The sequence below is a fragment of the Anastrepha ludens genome, chromosome 3, assembly GCF_028408465.1.
Source record: "Anastrepha ludens isolate Willacy chromosome 3, idAnaLude1.1, whole genome shotgun sequence".
Taxonomy (NCBI): domain Eukaryota; kingdom Metazoa; phylum Arthropoda; class Insecta; order Diptera; family Tephritidae; genus Anastrepha; species Anastrepha ludens.
In genome coordinates this window covers 13,722,078-13,745,114 of record NC_071499.1, presented here as the reverse complement: position 1 = coordinate 13,745,114, position 23,037 = coordinate 13,722,078, and the positions used below count along the sequence as shown (strand labels likewise).

The 23,037-nt window shown below is 32.8% G+C and overlaps 1 protein-coding gene across 2 annotated transcripts in view; it reads left to right on the top strand.

Moving 5' to 3' along the window:
- Nucleotides 1-833: 833 nt before the first annotated feature.
- The window catches only part of LOC128857044 (serine/threonine-protein kinase tousled-like 1), a 63,500-nt gene continuing 41,296 nt past the window's right edge, over nt 834-23,037 (top strand). Inside the window, exon 1 of one of the 2 annotated variants that reach the window (XM_054092580.1) lies at nt 834-1,555. The gene's annotated coding sequence lies outside the window, so the exon portion shown is untranslated. Of the gene's footprint in view, nt 1,647-23,037 lie in introns of both variants that reach the window. The other variant, XM_054092579.1, reaches the window with a different exon arrangement.

Genomic DNA, 23,037 nt, shown 5'->3' with positions numbered 1-23,037 from the left:
TGTGTACATGCACACATACATACATATACATACATACAAACATACATAAATATTCATCATTATCTCAATCGCCAGTTAAATCACGCTCCAAAAATGTCACATCATTCCATACTTTCCGTAAATTTCAATTTACTATGCGCAACAATTCCCAAATTGTACACTATGATGAAGGAATTACTATTTCAAATTAAAAAATCAAGATTTATACACCCCGATTATCCGCTCGTCGTCCGTTTAGTTTAATTTGCAGCAGTGCAAAAACAACCAAAACGGAATGGACGCCCCGCTACCAACACCAAAAGTTATTCAACCTCTACTGCTTAACACGACTAGTAATTCAAATCCCAATTATACAATTTTGTAGTTGCTCTTGCTGAGCTTCTGGTTCTTGTGTATAGCTTTTAACTGTTTCGTTGTCGTTGTCGTTGTCGTCGTCATCGTCATCGTCGATATGTCGTTGCGTCGTAGCTTCGTTATCGTAACGCGCAAATATCGTTCAACAGCCAACTTCCACCTCCTATCACCGCCGTCGTCGCATTGCTGCCTCGCTGCCTCGCCTCATACATACATACATATGTATATCACTTCCACTGTGGCCGTTTCATTTGGTTCCTGTTGTTCTACGACCTGTGTTTGTTGTTTTTGTTGTATTGTTACTACTATTCACCTTTAGTTTTGCAGTAGCATTTGCTGTTATAGGTTGCGCACAGTTCATTTCAGCGTCAACGTCAACGTTCACATTCACAATGCGACGCCTGCTGCCATGGTCGTGCTGCTGCTGCCAATGCGTTTCGGATTTTCTGTTGCTGCTTACACAAAATCACATCTCTCTTCGACTTTTTAGTCTCAATTCGCGTGCGCTACAATAATAATGTATTTGCGAGTACCACGCGATTCTCCATAACACAACAAAGCGCCAACGAGGAACAGCAGCAGCAACAGCACCACCAACAGCAGCACAATCAATTTCACAGTCATACATACATAAGTACACTGATTTTTGTGCATAAATGTCGACAAACAACAACGGTTCGAAAGTGTGTGTATGTGTGTGTACATACAAGAATACATTCGTGTATACAAATAAACAAACAAATGTGTATTGACTCGTTAGCTAGCCCCAGTGGTATTGTGTGTGTGTGTGTGCTCGTTGCAGAATATTATTAACTAGTAGGTAGTTGGAGAAAAATAAAAATATTGCAAAAATAGCACAAAAGAAATAAAAGATAATAAAACATTGTAAAAACAGAAGTGAGCAAAGTGAAAAAATAGCGCAACAAAGCGTATTACGGAATAATAGCAGCAAAGACATAAAAATGAATTAAAGAAAAAAAGAGTGTAACAGTGAATAAAAAAAAAATTGTAAAAGTGATAGCAGATAAAAGCTTAGTAAAACCGCACGCAGCAATAGAGACCAAGTGTAGAATACACAATGCAGAGAAGAAACGGAGAACAAAAAAAATGCTGATAAAATGCAACAGCATATCCATACACATACATACATACATATTTACATAGCTAAATATATAAAAATACAAGTATTCAAATTTAAAAGGTGAATAAGTTGAAAACGAGATAAATCCATACACAAATTGAATTAATTAAGTAAAATTACTCTTAATACTTGAAAGATAACGTTAATTATGGTATGTGTAAGTAGATAAATTGGAAAATGACTTGAAAGTAAAAGTGACTTATTCAAAATTATAATTTATGTGCATATGTTTTAAATATGAAAAATATTGAGAGTGTATGTATGTGTGTAGGTACAACTGGCTTATGAAGTAATAAAAAATCAGTTAGCAATTACTTAATCAGAAAAATTTAATCACACATTAAGCGAAATTTTACAGTAGTATAAGAAAAAAAGTGAATTTAAAATAAATCTCGTGCCATTAACTCGAATATTGTCCGATTTATGTTGAAGTGACAGTTTGTAATTTTCACCTTAGTGACAAGTATTGCGCTTTTATGATTTAAGAGCAGTCATATATTGGACATTTTTTACCTACCGCACAGTGGGATAGAAATTGATTGACACATTTTTTATTTGGGTCCAAAAAAACTAAAATAAAAATTTAAAATTTTAAATCAAATTTTATTAAACTAAGATTTTGTAAAAATTTTGAATTAAAGTTTTGTAAAAAATTTAAATTTTGTAAAAATTTTAAATTAAAATTTTGTAAAAAATTTAAATTTTGAAAAAATGTTCTAAAAATTTTGTAAAAAATTTAAATTAAATTTTTTTGAATTAAAATTTTGTAAAAATTAAAAAAAAATTAAATTAAATCTATAATTTGTTTATTAAATCTTTTAAATTAAATTAAAATTTTATTATTAAATATTTTAATTTTTTCTTTTAATTCAAATTTTTAAATTTTTTTTTTAATTTTTTTGGAAAGTACAGGGAATGCAAATTTTGATTCTTGCGTGAATCTGGGAACTAGATTTCAAAAATTTTGTAAAAATTAAAAAAATAAATTAAATTAAAATTTAAAAAAAATTTTAAATTTGTTTATTAAATTTTTCAAATTAAATTAAAATTTTTTATTAAATATTTTAATTTGTTTTTTTTTAATTTTAATTTTTAAATTTTTTTATAAAGGAAGTGGAATGAAAATTTTGATTCTTTCGTGATTTTTTACTTGGTAACTGAATTTCAAAAGTTTTGTAAAAATTTAAATTAAATCAAAAATTGGTTTATTACATTTTTTAAATTAAATTTAAAATTTTGTATCAATTAATTTAATTTTATTTTTTAAACATTTTTTAATTTTCTTTGGAAAGTTAAGGGAATGAAAATTTTGATACTTGAAAACTGAGTTTCAAAACTTTTGTAAAAATTAATATTTCTTTATTAAATTTTTTCAATTAAATTTAAAATTTTTTATTAATATTGTAATTTGTTTTTAATTTTAATTTTTGAAAATTTTTTAATATAATTTTTCTGGGTGATTTTTTAATTGAGAACTTAATATTTTTTTTTTAATTGTCTTTAATATTGAAACAAAAAAATATAAACAAATTAAATTGTTTTAATAGTTTTGTATCAAATGAACGTTTGGTTGATCCCACAGCGCTAGTTCTGCTTACCAAAAGTGACCCACTGGGCACATTATATCATAACCTCAACCTTCATATCAAGAAAGATGAGGTTCTTACCCATTTAAAGTTTGAGAATAGGTTAAAATCATTTCGACCCTAAGGCCTCTAATTATTCGCTTTACCAGATAAGATTATTTTACATAAATTTTAAATGTACCAGCTAACCTGAGGGAAACTTCGGAGGGAACCTTACATTGAGTTTTTAGTGTTCTTCGTCGGATTTTCATCGATATTCATCAACGTAGTATAAATTAATATATACATTTTTTTTGTACCAATGGAAGAAGAGGTAATTTTTCCGGCACAGTTCTGTAAGGCGAAATTGCTCTCGAAGATGTGCAACTGCCTGCCGAGAGTTTGATATTTTATAAAAGCTGTGAGTTCAAGGGCAAGACCTAGTTTGCGATTCTCGTCTACCACAGAGCTTTAACAGATCATTTATGTACACATAAATACACAAAAAGGAGTCTTTGAAACTCTAAGTTGTGTTTATGTTGACGATAAATAAATATTATTTGAAAAAAAAAAAAAAATGAAAGAGAAATAAATAAAAATAAAAATGAAATAAAATAAAATAAAAATAAAATAAAATGAAATGAAATAAAATAAAATAAAATAAAAATGAAATGAAATAAAATAAAATAAAATAAAATAAAAGAAAATAAAAATGAAATAAAATATATTAAAAAAAAAATGTATAAAAAAATAAAAAATAAAAAATTTTAACAAAACCAAAACTTTTTCCTTCCTAAACTTTTACGACAAGTATTAAATTAAAGCAGGGTTCATCTTTATCATTTAAATTCAAATCATTTTGCGTCGGTTTTGTAAACATCATCTAAGTACGCATTTACATATTTTTCTATAAACATCACATCATTTTTAGTGAATTTTGGCGTGAATCATGAAAATTTCTACGCATATTTGAAGGCAACTAAATAATACAACTTCTAAATTTTTCAATATCAAAACTTTTATACAAATGTTTTTAAAATGATTTTCTTTAGTTAATGAATTTTTCATTGTAGATAATTTCGTTTAGAAAAAATGTCAGCTGTAAATCATTAATTAGTGAACGCATTTTTCATAATAATTTTACTTTTGAAAAAATAATTTTGAAAAAAAAAAAGTCTTCATTCAATGTATACCTAAAACTGTACAGAGAAACAGCCAAACGTATTTTGCCAAATAAAAAATTGTTTAGCCAAGGTGAAAGCATATCTGTTGACTTTTGTCAAAAAAATATGTATCGACTAAGCATTTTTTGGCTGTTAAGTGGTAAATTAAAAAAAAAAAATAATTTATAATTTTATTTTATAAAAATTTATAATTTATTTATGGGCGACCATTTTTAGTAGAATTTTTTTGTGTAACGTCCTGATTTATTGATTTAAAATGGAAACTTGCTAACATTAGATACATAAATACACAAGTAAATTGTTCAAAATCTGCAGATATCTAAATTTGGGTAGCATAAAAAATTTCAAATGCACTCCTGCCTAACAACTTTTGTTGTCTCATTTCTACCAACTGTTTAAGAAGAAACCGAACAGAAATAAATACGTGGATACACATAAATATATATGTACAGTATGTAGTAGTACCTATAGATAAAAACAAAAGCAAAGCCTCGCAACGCAACGCTATCTACCTAATTAAACATTTCAAAGAAAAAATGTGGATTTTTAAACACATTTCATGTACCACAACAAGTTTTCGCATTAATACGAACAATACATGTGCATATAAACGCACGCACATATCAGCTACAACACAATTAAATGCATCACCACACAACCCCTTCGCCTTCGCCTTGCGCCTTTGCGCCTTTGACCAAAACGCCACAAACCTCTTGAAAATAGCAGCAACGCCCGAACACATTACACTGTTTTTGCCAATGCTTCTTCTTCTACTTGTCAACATGTACGCTCTCATTCTTGTGCTCTCGAGGCTCGTGCTCGAAGCCCCCTCCCCTAACGGAAAATAACTAGTGGCTCTCATCTCCCGCTGCACTGCTCTGTACTCCCATGCAATTTAATGTTTTGCACTGAGTGCCAAGTGTTGTTTGCAGTTGATTTTTTTTTTGTTTTTGTTTTTTTTGTTTGTGTGTTTTCTTTGTTTCCTTTACACTCGTGTGCCAGCTCGATTGCCTACTCCTTGGCGTGTACATCGCTACATACATACATACATATGTACATTTGTATTCTTGCATACAAGTGGATACATTTGCCAACGATTGGCACTCGTATGAATTTTTATTTTTGCTGCCGTTGATTTTGTTTTAACACTGTCCACTGTTTTGGTTGCTGTTGTGTGTTATGATGATGATTTTTTTCCTATTGTTGTTGGGTGTGTCGTTTTTTCGCCCGCATTCGGTCGCATCTCCCAACTTTTGCATTCATACATACATACATAAATGTAGAGCTATGTGCGCTTACTTACATACCTATAGTGGTTACATACATACATACATACGTACAAGTACACTCTTGCTATTTGAATATATTTTATTGTATTAGCGCAACTACATACATACATACATATTCGGTGTATAAAAAAATAACACCCGTACCAGCTCGTCTTACACATCGCCACAACACTTCCAACTGACATCAGCCTTCTTCACACGCTTCCTCCGCCACCCTTCTGCGCTATCCTCAATTGTAATTTCGTGCCATTCGTTTTCTTCTATTTTGTGTTTCAATTTTATTTTTCAACTTTACTCCGCTTTGCTCACCAGTTCCGCAATTCATTTGCTCCCACTTTTGCATCACCTCCACACTCTTCTCGGTTACTCCCGCTGCTCGTGCTCTTTGCAGTTATGTTGTTGTTTCTTTTTCTTTTTGTATGTTGTCCCCTACCCCCAATATGCTGGCTGGCTGGCATCCCGTCCTATGCTTACTGCCTTTTTGTTTGCCTGACAGTCAGGCGGTTGGCCTGTTGTTCGGTCGATTGAATTTTTTATTATAATTTTTTGGTTTTGCTATTTGTATTCCCTCTTACCTCATAAATACGTACATACTGTATTCATACATATATAGTTGGTACATACATACATACGTATGTACGTGTGCGAATATTTTCAAGTGCTGCTGCTGTGTCTCCAACACTTCTCTTGTATACTCGATCCGTTCTTAGCATTCAGGTTATCTCTATGTACCCCACTATACTATATGTATGTATGTAAATGCCTTGCGCAAATATACAGATGTATGTACGTACGTAGATATATATTTATATATGTATATATAAATATTTGCACCAATTCGCTGTACACCATCGTTTTAATCTCGACATTTTTCTTTTACTTTTACTCTTAGTTCATATTTATTCTGCATATTTTATACCCTTTTGTTCTTCCGATTTTTATTACTACCTACATATGTACATACATACATATATATGTACATATGTATACTCTGTTCTTCAATCCGATTTCAATTTGTATTTTTTTTTTGTATTTCCTTTTACCCTTACCTCCAATTTAATATTTGTCTCTTGAAGTCATTCGCCAACGTTTGAAAATTGTGCCGTTTTAATTCATCGACTAAACAACGATTTTCATATTCCAATTTTTATTGTTTCATTATGGGCTTTATATATATTTGTATATGTGTATATATATATGTATATGTATATATATAGTATATAGTACTTAATATGTGCAGTAATCGGCTACTGAAGCAGTTCGACAAATATTCATTATTTTCCAATTGACGTTACTAGTTTGGAAGGAACTGCGCTTGAAATGTGGTGAAATTGATTGTTTTTTCTAGATGGTAGCATCAAATGTTTGCCTCCTCCTATCTAAAATTGTATGTGTCTAACAGCATATCATAGCGGCAGAGTTGGAAATATTAGCAGTAGGGTACGGCAGCAGTTTGGTTTGATTAAAGTTACTTAGACATGTAGAAAAATCAGGGCCATGGCGAATAGAAGAGGTATTTTTCCATGCAACGAGAAGAGTTTAAGCGCACTTTAAAGTGAAGAATAATTTATTGGCTTTGTTAGCAAAGAAAACAAGATATTGAATTAGGTCAAGAGGAAACTATTCTTTGATTTCAGTGCGATGCTTGTTAAAACTCTAGAAAACTAGCCAAATCTGGGCAAAACCAGTAAATATGATAAAGGTATGTCATCTCGGAAACTTTTACCTATACACATGGAATGCGTGGGTTTTATATTTGCTAATTTCCTATTTCCTCATCAGCATCATCTTTTGGCGCTACAGATGTGGCCATGCTGAAAAGATTTTTCAAAGTGTTCTTCGTAGCAGACCATTATTCGGCTCTGAGCGAATTTGAGATGATGAGCTGCTGTCACTTGGGATGTGTTTCACAATATTTAAAAATTTCAAAAATCAACAACAACAGGCTGTAGTAACGTAGAATCCAAAGTTCCCCTCAAAAAAAAATGTTGTTTCACCATACCTAACGAGCAAACCTGGTAATCTATCATTCTTGAGAGTTGGTTCCTGCACAAAATATCTCCATTTGCCCCGATCCTTTGCTGATACCTTTCAGTTGTTGACCTTGAGTCGTCCCCATGTCGTCTTCTACTTCCTCAATCCATCTTGCTCTTGGTCTGCCTCTTGCTTTCCTTGCAAATGTTTAAGCGTCACTTTTCGTCATTTTTCGTTGAGCTCTCGTGTGGTGCATTTTCATGGTATGAGACCTAGTCATCTTAGTCTTTGAGCTTTGATGAATCGCACAACATTTTCCCCTCTTATAAGCTGGTCCCGTTCATGGCTCCATCTTATACGCCACTCGCCGTTGTTTTGACTGCACAGCATTTTTGCCTTTGACTGCCTCTAAATTTTTTCTCTCAAATACTTGGAGTTTGCTTTTGTATTTTTCACTTTATGCCCAAGAATCCTATTTCCTAATTTTCTTTACTCACCGTGCATGAAACAGCAAATGATAGGAAAATCTTTTTTCGGTAGCGGTTTGTAACGATCGCCCCTCTGCAGGCAATGGCAAACCTCTGCGTGCATTTCTGTCATCAAAAAGCTCCTAATAAAAAACCATCGGTCGTTCGGAGTCGGCTTGAAACTGTAGGTTCTTCCAGGAGGAGCTCAGCCAAACACCAAGTTAGGGGAATACTTTCTTTAAAAAGAAACTTGAGCTCTACTCGCTCTCATGAAATACTCGTAGTTCGAACAGAAAATTCAGTTTGAACTATAATTGGGTACCTCAGCAGTGTTGCCAACGCCAATAAATCTGAGTCGCTAGGGCCAATATCAAAAGTCGCTAGAAAGCCGCTAACTCCATCAGGGGTGGATCCTAAATTTCATTCTGAGAGGTGCACAAGAGGCCAGCTGCGGACTTACAATTTTTAGATGAATAATAATTAAACCGGTAATACCAACTCTACTGAAATTTGAGATCAACGGAAGTTAGTTTCAATCTCCTGAAATACTGGTTTTTTTATTATGATTCGATAAATCTACTAAATTTTCTAACGCTTTGTTAATTTGTGTCTGAAAAATATCATTGGAAAGCATGAGTGATGCAAGAAATGTTGAAAAAGTTATTTACGAAGTTGATCCAGTACTGGATTCAAATGGAAATTTGAAAATTTATAAAATTAATAATATTAACTATTACGCTTTAATAATAAAACCAGGCAAATCATACAACAATTTACTATATGATTATTAAATAAAGTCTTGAAATGGATTTATAAAATATATTTAAGCATAGTAAAGAAAAAGGGGCATAAAAAAGCTACGCTTTAAGGGGGAACACCACTGTGACAGCCAAATAAATAAGTGGGGAAAATGAAGGAATTTGTGGATCGAATTTTTTTTCATTTTATTAAGTGTTCATTAAAGACTGTCATCCTAAATTTTTATGGAAAAATATTAATTTATAAAAATTTTAGCTATAGTCAGTAAATTGTTACACTAGGGTATGGAAGGTAAAGTGCATTCACGGGTAATCAAGTTGACAGAAAAGTATCTATTGCCTAAATCGGGTTTGATTTGCTCTCCAAAAGTCGCCAGATAAGTCGCTAATCATTTTTGTCGACAAAAATTTTATTTTGTCACCAAGACTCAAGCAAAAGTCTTAAATTCTAGCGACAAAGTCTCTAAATTGGCAACACTATACCTCAGAGGTATTTCATTATGGCCTTCCCCTTTGCTTTGTGGTGCGATTTTGTTGTTGTTGTTGTAGCAGGATAAAATATTCCCCATACTTACATACTGGGAATGCTGCTGGAGTGGCAATCCTTAGCCGGATATATATCCGAGTCGTTTCGGTAACGTAGAACCGAGTACGATTTTGACTTCCCCTCTTGCACATCATCAATCATCACGGCATATTCCCCGGAGGTTTATATTAGGTACATATATTCGATTAATTAAATTTTCTAGCTATCAGGCTCAAATTGTTAGTTACACAATGTACGCATCTCAGAGGTATTTACTTTCCACCTGTTCCACCTGTTCTTATCTCATAACCCATCGTGCTAAGCTTCAGATTTTCGTACTTTAAATCTAAATAAAAAATAAATGTGTTAACATTTCTTGCTGTTATTCTTCTTTTCCTTCTATTCCTATACATACATATGTATGTACATATGTAACTACATACACACATACACATACATATATATATGCTGTAATCATACATATGTATGTACCTACCTCTATTTGTGGTAGACAAGTAAATATGTATATATCTGACTATTAAACGGTTCGCATATAGATTTCAATAATTTAAATTAGCGGTTAGTTTCAACCGGAACGCGTTGTTGAAGTGAGTGAGTGGCAGCTTGACTAAGTGGCTAACTGAATTAAGTGTAGATACTATTTAACAAGAGACATAGCAGAAGACTAAGCATGAATTGCAGTAGCTCAAGAAACACACAAGAATAAGAATGATGAAAAGACCAAGCAAAGAAGAAAAACCAAAAAAAAAAAAAAAAATAACAGACTATCAAGAAGTGCTCAGCAGATAGACACAGACTAGACTACCAAATAAATCTCAACACAACATACTCAGGTACTACACATACTCGTATGTTCATGCTGGAGGAGAAAAAAGAGTACATTTATACATACACACAATTGTCACATTGGCAAACCAACTTACCAAACTGTATGGGACAGAGAAAGATAGAGCAGCTATCTAAGGTGAAGAATGGAGTTAAATGTTGGGTATTGCTCCACCACGCTCCACTCCACGTTCCGCTTACGATGAGCTTACGGCGACCGGCTTTTGAAGGTAGTTCGTCGACAATTTCGCGTTTTGTTTGAACACTTTTCGCCTTCGATTCCTCACCAGACCTCCCCGCGAAACTCAAGCTACTCGCCGAATGGGTACAGTGAGGTGCATAAAATAACGTGCTTTTAAAAGAATTTGCTAACTATTTGCTAATTTATGGTTTACATGCGAATATAAATAAAAAATGATTTGAAAGAAAGGCGCTGATTTTCGTTTCGATTTATAGTGAAAGTGCTTTATGAGATCGAGGTGGGGCAGCGATTTAGTCAACATTTGCTCGGATGAAAAAAATTAAAAAAATTTTAATTTTCTTAAACAAAGTTTGCGGTTTATTTTAGGGGGGAACCTGCTTTAGAGGCTTGAAAAAATCGATTTTTTTTGCATACATTTTTTTCCCCAAACTATCCACTACGGCGGCCGCCGTAGCCGAATGGGTTGGTGCGTGATTACCATTCGGAATTCACCGAGAGGTCGTTAGTTCGAATCTCGGTGAAGGCAAAATTAATAAAAACATTTTTCTAATAGCGGTCGCCCCTCGGCAGGCAATGGCAAACCTCCGAGTGTATTTCTGCCATGAAAAAGCTCCTCATAAAAATATCTGCCGTTCGGAGTCGGCTTGAAACTGTAGGTCCCTCCATTTGTGGAACAACATCAAGACGCACACCACAAATAGGAGGAGGAGCTCGGCCAAACACCTAACAGAAGTGTACGCGCCAATTATTTATTTTTATTTTTATCCAAGAATGTATCCTCAAAATTTCAGAAGCAAATTCAAAATATCTTCGGAGTTACAGAAGAAATTGTGATCAAGCGTCGAGCAGGTATACGAGCGGCCGGTTCGCTCGAAGTGCGAGTTCTCGGTTTTTTATTTTTGCGATTTTTCCTAATTACCGGGAAAGATAGTGAAAAAGTTAAACGTCCTATCGAAGCGAGATAACATTGATTGTATTCGGAATTAAATTCTCTTCTAGTTGAACCTAAAAAACCTTAAGAAAGTTACGATTAACCCAGTTTTTAAACATTCTAAAGTGAATTTGTTTTTCCAAAAAAACATTTTTTTTTATTTAGCGAAAAATTGTTGAATGTCTCACTTTTTGTTTAATTTTCTCGGTTTAACTAGAAGCTATACTATACTAAAATAAAATTTTTTTTGGGTTTTTGGTTTGATATGAAAATTGCAACCTGCATCTTTCCCGCCGCACGACATATGCACACTCGAAGCGCCTCTGAAAATGCTTGTACCAGGCATAATATGACATACATTATAATAAAAAACTGTTGAAATATATAACAATAAAACCTGAAAGTTTCGTTTCAATCGAATATTTCTTTCCTTCCCAAAAAAATCCACGATAAACTCGATTTTTTGAAGCCTCTAAAGCAGGCTCTTAAGGGGGATGCATTCAATCTTTAAAAATATTGTATTTTTACTTCTAAATTATGGAATGAATAATTTTAGTGTTACAAAATTCTCGTAGTTAAGTACAGATTTTTCAATAGTCTGTAAGTGAACAGCTGCTGCATAAGACTTAAATAAGTAATAATTAGGATTTTTAGCGGTTTTTCTGCTCGTAACCAGTCAAAGAAAAAATGTTTTAGCGCTTCAACAGAATTGCAGTGGGCAGCGGGCCCGCTGTAAAAATTATTAAGTTGTTCTGAAAGTAATTTCGTTTTTTTGTGGATATATCGAGCTTCAAGGTTAAACCCAGATGATCATAAACAGTTGAATGCCGGATTGAAATTTTGCAAACCAGTTCTGGCACTGGTGTATTGTCAACACATCTTCTCCGTACAAATCGGTTAATTTCTTTCTGGCTTGAACAGCATTTTTACCTTTTCTATATTAAGGAAATGCTGTTTAGTGCTCTCCATATTTTAAAGGGCACCAACCAAAAACTACTGCGTAAAATCAACTGAACTTATTCACACACAAGCCAATAGAAAACATTTAATAGCATGAAATTGCACAGAATTGCGGCGGGAACGGATTTCGTGCCGTAGATTTGTTTAGAGAATTAGATTAATTTCTATTTTCTCCGACGAGTTGAAGACTCGGGGTTGCTTTTTTGATTACTTGATTTCACTAAAAAATTTATTTTATTGTAAACACAAAATATCAGCTGAAAACCAGTCCGGGGATCAGTGGATCAGTTGATAATCACCCGTCAACCCGCTGTCAAGCTGCAATTCTATTCCGGGTCGAATTAGTCGAATTTCTGTGCTTAAAGAAAGCTTTAATCTTCGCTTTAAAGAAATCTTTGAATCTTCGTGTAGTCAAGCATACATTTTAAAGCATTGTTTTTTATGTTTTGAAAGATTTCGTCTTATTTTTACACTAAGAGCTGGTCCTAACGAGGTTTTTAGATTACTTTTACTTGTTAATTTACTAAGAAAAAAATTAATAGCATTAATGTTAGATTTTTTGGTTAATGTTCCTACTTAAACTTAAATGCCCCTTACATTAAAGCCTACTCATCTTTCGAAATTGATGGCCCTAATTCATATATGTATAGTAATCACATTTACCAGCAATGCAGAAAGTAGTCCCGTGAACGGACTACCACTAGTCCCCACAGTGGCCACACCATTCGACACAGTAGACGACGGTCGCTGTAAGTGCGACCCTACCTTGAACCCTACTTCACCTATCAAAAAAAAAACAAAAAAACAACAAATCACACTTGCTCTCCCCATCACTGTAAAAGCTCCTTGCTTTCCCCACGTTTGGCACCAAAACAACAACACCCCAACACATCTTCGTTGTTGGCATCCTCGGCACAGCAACAATGCGTTTCGCTATCACCAGCAACATCAAGTTTTGACTTTTAGCTGTTGGCAACTGTCGGCTGTTGTGCGCTGGTTTGACGGTCAGCCAGTCGCTTGGTCGCTTGGCGGGCCTGCCATTAATCGGTGGTCGCTCGTTTTTCGTTTTAATGCACATAAATACAGTCATATACGAAAACTATTCAACGCTTTGTGTCCGCTGTTACACATACATGTGTGCGTGTGTGTGTGTGTGTAGACATGCATGCACATATGTAGGTATGTATGTATCTTATTATGAACTTCGTAATATTTTGCTTCGCCACTTTTTCGCTTTTTAACCATTAATAAAAACAAATAATAATTAAGCATTTCTGTTGTAGCTGCTATTTTTATTGTTGTTCGTGTCGTTGTTGTTTTGTTGTGTGGTTAAATATAAATTTAATATAAAATTATTTGTTTGAAATTTTCGCATTGCTGAGTAAAAATGAATCAAAAGCTAAACGCGAGAAATGTTTTGCGGAAATCGCGTTGACGATCAACTTGTTCGTTGTAGTTTGTGTGTATGTATGTGTATATATATTTTTTTTTTTTTTTTTTTTTTTTTTTTTTTTTTTTTACGAGGAGGAAGCATCGAAAGCCTGTACCCCGTCAGTGTAGGACTTTAACCCAAACTAAACCTCCTACCGTCCATGTACCGATCCCCTCCCGGTACTACCGTTAAGTAAATCGTCGGGAAGGCGGTTGAACTCTAGGCTCTACGTCAGTTACACTTCACATGCAGTCCGTCAAAAGTTGCATGTACTTTAATCCTCCCCCAGTTTTGTTTGTTACCGAAGCAAACCACCCCAGTTGGGCCTGTCCACCCCCTCCCACCATACTTGTCACACGTCGACTTAAGAGTTCGTTTCTTTGTCAAGTATCGTCTGTTTATCTGCCGCTGACCTCGGATATGTCTGCGAGCTTTAATGCATAAATTATTTGGCTAATTGCGGCCGAGATCTTATCCCACGCATACTTTGAAGACATCATGATGTCCACTATGTTTTCTGGTACTATCGGATCATCTGATAGTGAAGCTAAATCCTCTCTGATAGTCACAAATCGCGGGCATACAAAAAATACATGTCTTGCATCTTCCTCTTCATGGCATATTCGACATAAAGGCGAATCACGTATCCTAAGGCGATGTAGATACTTCTGGTAGCAACCATGGCCTGTCAAAAATTGCGTTAGCTGGAAATTAGGCTCACCATAGCTTCTATTTAGCCATTTTTCGATTTTTGGGATTAGTGTATAAGTCCACCTTCCCTTTGTCGCGTTTTCCCAACGCTCCTGCCATTTCAGCATGGATGTAGCCTTCTCTCTTTTTATGATCGCGGATATGTTACTGTGGTCCTGTTCTTTCTGCACGAACACTCTCGCTCTTTCTTCCGCCAATATATCTATCGGAATCATGCCTGCGATCACCATTGCCGCTTCGTCAGAGGTGTATGTGTATATATGCATATGTATATGTGTGTGTGTGAAATGTATGTGCTGTTGGCCAAGATAGGCAAGAAAAGGTATTCGCTAACGGTACTAATTGGTGCGTTCGGCTGGTGGTTTATGCATAATTGATGATTGGGTGAATTTATTTACTTTATAATTAATTTTTTTTTTTAATTTTTTTAATTCGGTTTAGTTTTTAATTAAACGAAACTCTTATTCTAGTTTTATTAATTCTACTACAATTAGGAAAACTTATTTAGTGTGAAATTAAATTTTTCTTTTAACTTTTTTTAAAATTTTTTTTAATTATAATTAAGTTTTTTCTTTTAAATAAATGAAACTCTTATTTTATTTTATTAAATTTTATTATAATTTAGAGCTGTTTTTTTAGCTAAATTTAATTATTTTTTTTTTTACATTTTATTATAATTTAGTGCGATTTTTTTTTAATTTTCTTTTTTAATTTTAATTTCGTTCTTTTTAATTAAATGAAATTCTTATTTTGTTTTATTATAATTTGGTAAATTTATTTAGTGTGAATTTCAAAATTTCTTTTTTTTAATTTTAGCTTAGTTTTTTTTGTTTTAATTATTTTATTTTATTATAATTTGGTACTATTTTTTTATTATAATTTGGTAAATTTTTTTAGTGGAACATTTTAATTAAATGAAACTCTTATTTTATTTTATTTTAGTTAATTTTATTGTAATTTGGTAAATTTATTTAGTGTGAATTTTTCTAAATTTTCTTTTTTAATTTTAATTTAGTTTTTTTAATTAACTTTAGTTATTTTTTTTTATTGAATTTTACTAAAATTTGGTAAATGTATTTAGTGCTTATTTAAAATTTTTTTTTTTTTTTTAATTTTAATTTCGTTTTTTTTTTTAATTAAACGAAACACTTATTTTAGTTTATTTAATTTCATTGTAATTTGTATTACTTTATTTAAATTCTTTTTGCATAATTTTATTCTAATTTATGCTACTTATTACTTCATATTATTTAATTTAATTTTATTTTATTTTATCTTATTTTTTATTTTATTCTTAATTTTTTATTATTTTATTTATTTTATTTATTTTATTTAATTTAATTTCATTTCATTTCATTTTATTTTATGTAATTTAATTTAATTTCATTTCATTTTATTTTATTGTATTTTATTTTATTTAATTTCATTTTATTTTATTTTATTTTAATTTATTTTATTTTATTTTATTTTATTTTATTTTATTTTATTTTATTTTATTTCATTTCATTTCATTTCATTTTATTTTATTTTATTTTATTTTATTTTATTTTATTTTATTTTATTTTATTTTATTTTATTTTATTTTATTTTATTTTATTTTATTTCATTTTATTTTATTTCATTTTATTTCATATCATTTCATTTCATTTTATTTTATTTTACGTAACTTTCTTTTATTTATTTTTTTCTATTCTATTTTACCCCTTTACTTACCTGTGTTCCCCTCAATTAGTTGTGCTTACATTGACGCGTTCCTTTGTTTTTTCCCCATACATCTCATCTGTGGCCAAACTTTGTATTGCTTCTGCATTTTTCGACAAAAAAAAAACAAACAAAAAATGACAAAAATAAAAAGAAAAAATAACAAAAATAAAAACCAAATTGTAAATGTAATTTATTTATTTTCGTTTTTGTGCTTGTGACTCTGCCTAAACGTGTCACATTCACAGCGGTTGAATGACACTTAGTCGTTATTATGTTGAAAATAATTTTGTTTGTCTTTTATAATTGTTGTTGCTCCTGTTGTGGTCGTGTTGTATGGTGAAGTGTTTGTTGTGAATTATTTCTTTGGTTTTGACAATCGCGTTTCGGTGTTTTTGTGAGAATCAATGCAACACTGCTGTGGGTTGCGAGTTGGATTTGGGTATACACAAAAACGAAACAAAATGGGCGTAAGGGAGATGTATGAAAGACTGAAAAAACTACATATATCTATATTTTCACCTGCAAATATCGATATTTTTGCACAAACAAAAATAAAATCCATGTCGTTTTAGTATTTTTTTTTTTCAAAGCCTCTCAACTAAAAGTTTTAATTTTTTTCTCTTTCAACCTACGCAAATCACTTTGCCCTGAGCTGTTAATGGTATTGTTATAATCTAATTGCATATGTGAAATTCAAACAAACATCTGTTTTGTAAAAGAATTGAGTTGTGGAACACAAACATGAAATAATTTGGATCATAGAAAGCGACCTTTCCAGGTTTTGAAGTAAGCCCCGAATGAAGTTTCAAGTGACAACTGATATTTATACATACATACATACATATTTATAAGGCATCAAAAAGGTACAAGGCGCAAGGCACAAGGGCACAAATAGTGTTTGTATAAATCTCATCATCCCATCAATCCAACCATCGGGATGATGGTGTTTACATTGAAAGGGGCGAGAATACTCCTGCCGAAATTCGAGCTCTGCTAACAGCAAACAGCTTACAGGATAAAATAGTGAATTTGAAGTTCATTGAGTTAGGGGTAATGATCAATTGTAGGGAGTCTCTAAAACTCCCTTTAAATGAAAAGTAGTTCTTCTAACAAGAAACTGCGTTAGAAAAATTGCAAAATTAATGCAAAAACCTTTTTGCCCGATTTTATTACTAATAATCCTAAGCCTGGCGCTATCACTGGACTTAGGTTAGGTTGAAGCGGTTGTCCACTGTAGAACACACTCAGGCTCATGGCCCATTGTGATGCCGCGTGAGGAAACTAGCCCTTATCCCTCCTGAAACTGTTGTGTTGTTTCGTAAGATCCTTAATTTCGACATAGCCGAGATCTTCGGATTCATTAAAGAATTGTCCGCCCAAAATGGCGAATTTTCTTCTAGATAGAGCAGGACAGTGACACAGAATGTACGGGAAGGTCTCTTTCTCTTCCTCGTCTAGACAACTTCTGCAGAAGTCATGTGTTTGTATACCCATTCTCACTGGACTTACAGTCATTACATTTTTATGCAAGTCAGTCACTACAGTTCAAACAAACTGACCGCTGTTAAGGTTAGAATAATAAGAACTTCAAAAATTCCTCCAGAAAATATAGAAAGAATTTTCTGAACAGTAGCTGTTTGCAGTTTGTGACAGTTTTTCGAAGTGTTATTAAGGATAAAGGCAAGTGATTTGAAGAATATTCTTCATATATGCAAGTGTATGTATTTATAATTAACACTTACACCCTTTTCCAAGTGTTTGACTGAGCTCCTTCTTCTATTTGTGATGTGATCTTGATGTTTTCCTCTAATGGAAGGGCCTACACTTTTACGATGCCTCTGAGCGGCAGAAGTTTTTCATGAGGAGCTTTTTCATGGCAGAAATACACTCGGAGATTTACCATTGTCTGTTGCGTAGCGACCGCTGTTAAAATACTTTTTCCATCATTTTGTGCTTCATAACCGATATTTGAACCTGTGCAATTGTTACAAACTATCAAGTATTAGTGTTCGTGTACATCAAAGTAGGGGAAAGTGAGAGAGCAAACCGACATTTCATTTTGAGGGGAAGTTGCAAGTTTTTACTCGATGAAGTTTTACTTGTAAGAATTTGCAAGTGAGAAAAACAGCTGCTCTCAAATAAAAATAAACACGAATCAAAATTTGCAAATTGAGTCAAAGTTCAAAATATAAATAAAAATTGTGATTAAAATGGAGCATTGAAGTATATATATTTTAGAAAAACTGTATAAAGTTTATTTGAAGTCATATTTTAAATGGGAATCGTCCAATAATATAGAGCTATGTATTTACGCCTGAACCACAGCTTCCAGTCACCGTGGCTGCATACACACATACATGCAGGCATAGACGGAAGCAGGGGAACTATGAAGATATGTAGATGTGAATGCCACAACAATGCAATTGCTAATGGAATATTCTTCATCTGAGGGCGATGATGAAATGGAGCAAATTAATGTGAACAAATTAAAATCATGTGATGTTAAGCGCGTTATTTTGCATTTTATTTGCATTATTTTGGTTTTTTTTAATATACTACGAGGTAGCTCAACTATTTTAATTAACTTTTTAATTATTCCAGAAAGGTGTTTCTGCATCGACCGAAACAAGTGGTAAGCGGAAGGAGCTATGTCTGGGCTATAAGACGGGTGAGGTAGAATTTGCCATCCAGCATTTTCCAAATAATTTTTGACCGGTACTGCAACATGTGGCCTAGCTTTGTCATGATGGCAAATCAATTTATCGTTTCTGGATGCCCATTCTGGCCGTTTTTCGGCTATTGCCTGCTTCAAACGTATCAATTGTTGCCTGTATAGCTCTCCCGTGTTCGTCTGGCCCGATTTTTTAACAGGTCATAGTACAGCACACCCTTCTGATCCCACCAAATACATAGCATTACCTTCAAACCATGAATATTCGGCCTTGGTTTCGATTTGTCTGCTTGGCCTGGCTTCACATATGATCTTTTTCGCCGCTTTGGGTTGTCTTAATGAATCCACTTTTCAGCGCCAGTGACAATACGATGCAAAAACGATTTCTTCTTGTGGCGATTAAGCAGCATTTCAGACATTCAAAATCGTCTCTCAACGTCTCTCGGCTTCAATTCGTGTGGCATCCAATTTCCTTGTTTGTGAATGTATCCGGCTGCTTTTAAACGTTTAGAAATGACTTGTTGAGTGACTTCCAATGTTTTTCCAAGTTCTTCTTGAGCTTGACATGGACCTTGATCGAGTAATGCCTCCAATTCTTCGTCTTCAAACTTTTTTGATGGACCTGATCGCTCTTTGTCTTCTGTGCCAAAATCACCACTTTTAAAGCGTGCAAACCACTGCTGACATACTCTAACCACTGGAGCATATTCAGGATAAGCTTCTGAGAGTAAAACTATGTGCTTCTGTTGCACGTTTCTTTAAATTGAAGAACAAAAGCAAACCTCCCCGCAAATGCTGTTTTGTGGGAACGTAATTTGACATTTTCACTGTAATAAAAAAAATGTGTGTGTGTCTACTAATATTCACTGTGACATATAAAATTCACTTGATTTTTTGGCGTGCTTTAACATAGAATAGCTGCCACTGCCAAAATATTGACTACATAAATAGATAGGAGGTTAGTACAATAACAAATACGAAATTAATTCGTTTTACACCCGAATATTTCGAATATGAAATAAAACTTCAGCAAAAAATAAAAAAAAATGTATGATTACGTCAGTTTTTTTGTGCGATTCGCTCGAAAAATAGCTAAACGCAGCTATCGAAACTCTCCAAATTACAAACACACAACAGCTTTTTTTGCACATACATATGTACATACATGTACATTCATATGTTTGCATGTATGTGTGTGCGTGTGCATATTATCATGTTTTTATATATAAATATAAAAATCTCACCAACAACAACAACACCACCAATTGCTATACTATAGAGCAAATAATTCGAAAAGTGCAGTGAAAAAACAAAAAAATTCTCTTACAACGCATTCAATCGCGTAATGCGGCACAAATAATTGTCTCTACATACAATATGTATGTATGTGTGTATGTATGTATAGTACCTATGTACGTACTTTCGTTTATAAATACGTGCATGCATATATACATACATATACGTACGCACATGTACATGTGTATGCACCCGTTTTCTTGCCCCTCCAATTTGCGCCCCTTTCTTTCCATCCTATCATTTCCATTTTTCACATCCATGCACACAAACGCACTCACACACTCATGTTTAGCTGCATTTATATGCATCGAAATAGTATATATGTAGACATCTATGGTACATAGCCGCATACGTGGCTATGCACTCGTGCATATGCGTAAGTACAGCGTCGATTTGTATTTATTGCAAAGTATCTTTCCGCTGTTTTATTTATTTGCCTGCTTGAATGCCCACTTCTGTCGCCCATTTGTACTGCATTAGTCAAACAATCGGAAAAAAATTAAATAAATACCTATCAAAGTTTATGCAATTTTGATTAAGCTAAGTGAGTGGGGTGGTGACGTTTTAAGGGTGGCTCAATGCCACTAGTTTTCGTGAAGTCGCAACTCATTAATGTGAAATAGGATTAAATGAGAATAAAGAATATAAATAGGCATAAATATGTATGAGTACTAATATTAGTGTAAACAAGAATATATAAAATACAACAAATAAAAAAAATCTTTTTATAATTTATAAAAAAAATAAAGTTAATAAAATACAAATTTATATATAAAAAAAATTGTATAATCCACAAAAAAAAAAAATAATTAAAAAAAAATTTATAAAAATTAAAACAATAAGATCATTAAAAATTTTAATAAAAAGAAAATTTATAAAACATTAAAAAAAATTTATAATAATTTTAATAAAATATTTTTTTTTATAAAAATAATTTATAAAAAATGTAATTAAGAAAATACAAATTTATATTAAAAACAGATGCTTTTTTCCAAAAAAAAAAAAAATATTTTTTTAAAAACATTAAAAAAAACCCCGACTGAGATGTTTGCCAGAGAGCTTCAAACTAAGAGGGGAACTTAAGGGGGGAAGCTGGTCTAGAATTTTGAAAAAATCGAAAAAATTTTTTTTGTCTTAAAAGGTGCTTTAGGGTCTTAGAAATAATATACCAAATGAGGGATGCCAGCAAAAATGTCTAAATGCCCAAATTTTTCAGTCGACGGCAGTGCCTCGCAGGTATGCCCCGAACGCTACTTACAACTTTAAACGCGTTTTTCTCGAAATCACTTTTTTTAAACTGGCCGAAGACATAACTCGAACAAATCTTTACCGATTCTTACGAAATTTTGACAATACATTCGAAATACCTTTCTCCGGAGACGTACGTAGGATTTTTTATTTATATTACATAGTTTTTTTTTTAATCAACAATTTTATGTCGTTCTTTATAGTGAAAATTGTAACTTTTTGTTCAAACGTGCACCATTTCGCGAAAAAACAAAATATCGAAAAAATCCTACGTACGTCTCTTTCTGTTGTTATATAGAAACTAAAAAAATTTAATTTTTTGATCCAGGACAAAAATTAAGGAGTTTACGTCTTCGGCAATGGACCCACTAGAAAAAAAGGCGCCTTAGGAGAACTGCTGGACAGCGGCCATTTTGAAATTAATTCAGACGAAAAATTTTGTATTTGTACCATGAAAGCTATATTATTAAACCTATTTCACAGATTTTCGATTGATTCCTTTGTTGAGTCAAAATAAATTCATAAAATATGCCAATTTTTTGCGCTCTAGACCAGCTTCCCCCCTTAAGGTTCAAACCTGATGGAAAAATAATCTAAAGGGATAGTGGGAACCTAAAGGTGACAAATATTTATAAAGTGGGTGCTTCAATGACAAAACATAGAGACAATTAGTTATTTATTATTATTATTATTAACATAGGGTTAATAACCAACATAATAAAGAATAATGAAATAAAACGTATATAAGTATTTTCAGTGATCGCTTTATTGTAAATCAAGTGAATCATAATTATTAACAAAAATCTGTTTTATTTTTATTGTAGTGCTTTATGATATACAATGTTTCTTGTTTGATTACCTGGTGAAATATACAAACAAATCTGATGCTTTTCCAACACTGGAACAGGCAACATACAATTGGCCATATGAGAAACATGGGTTTTCTAGATAAATTAGTAATGTTTATCTTTTGGTATTCTTAAATAAATATGTTTTGGATTTGTATAGCCCTCCTTGATTATTCTTAGAATTTTCTTCGCCATTTTTATTTATTGTTTGTGAATGAAATCATTCCTTAACTGAAACTAAAACAAAAGAAAGAATATTGCGAGGCCAATCAAATCTATAGCTCTTACATTTTTCGACTTTTCAATTTGGTCGAGTTCACTATTTATCACTTTTGTGTAAACGCATTAGATCCTCCAACGCGAACACGCACACACACATGAATGCACAATATTTATATGGAAAAAAGAAAAGGGCTGTTTTAGGAGTTTCCCCGGAAATGGTTTGAATTTTTCTCGCCGTACAAACCATCTGTGGACTTCAAGGAACATTTTAAAAAAAGAATTGTTAAGAATGGTGCATGCGCTGTTGAGTTATGCGCTTACCAACACATTTTGCGATTCATTTTTATTTTATAGATTATAATATAGACTAATTTGTTATGTTATGAGTTCTGTTGTAGACTTTTTGAGTCTGGTAAAGGTTTGGGATTTGCACTTATTTCTGTGGGAAGAGGGTTGCGATTGGAGTCGAGTGTTTCCACTGGACTATCCTTAACGGTTACAAGATAGCTGAGTAAAGTGAAAGTAACCAATAGGCCTCTTCTAATCGCCTTTTCCCCGCTCATTAACGCTATGCTCGATTGACTTTACGAAAAATGTGCTTGCGAAAGCAAAAACAAAGTTATCGAACAAGATTCGCCTCTAGCAGCGAGTATGCTTATCCCCCATACAACTGGCATAGCTCAGTATTTTACAAACAAATGTAATTTT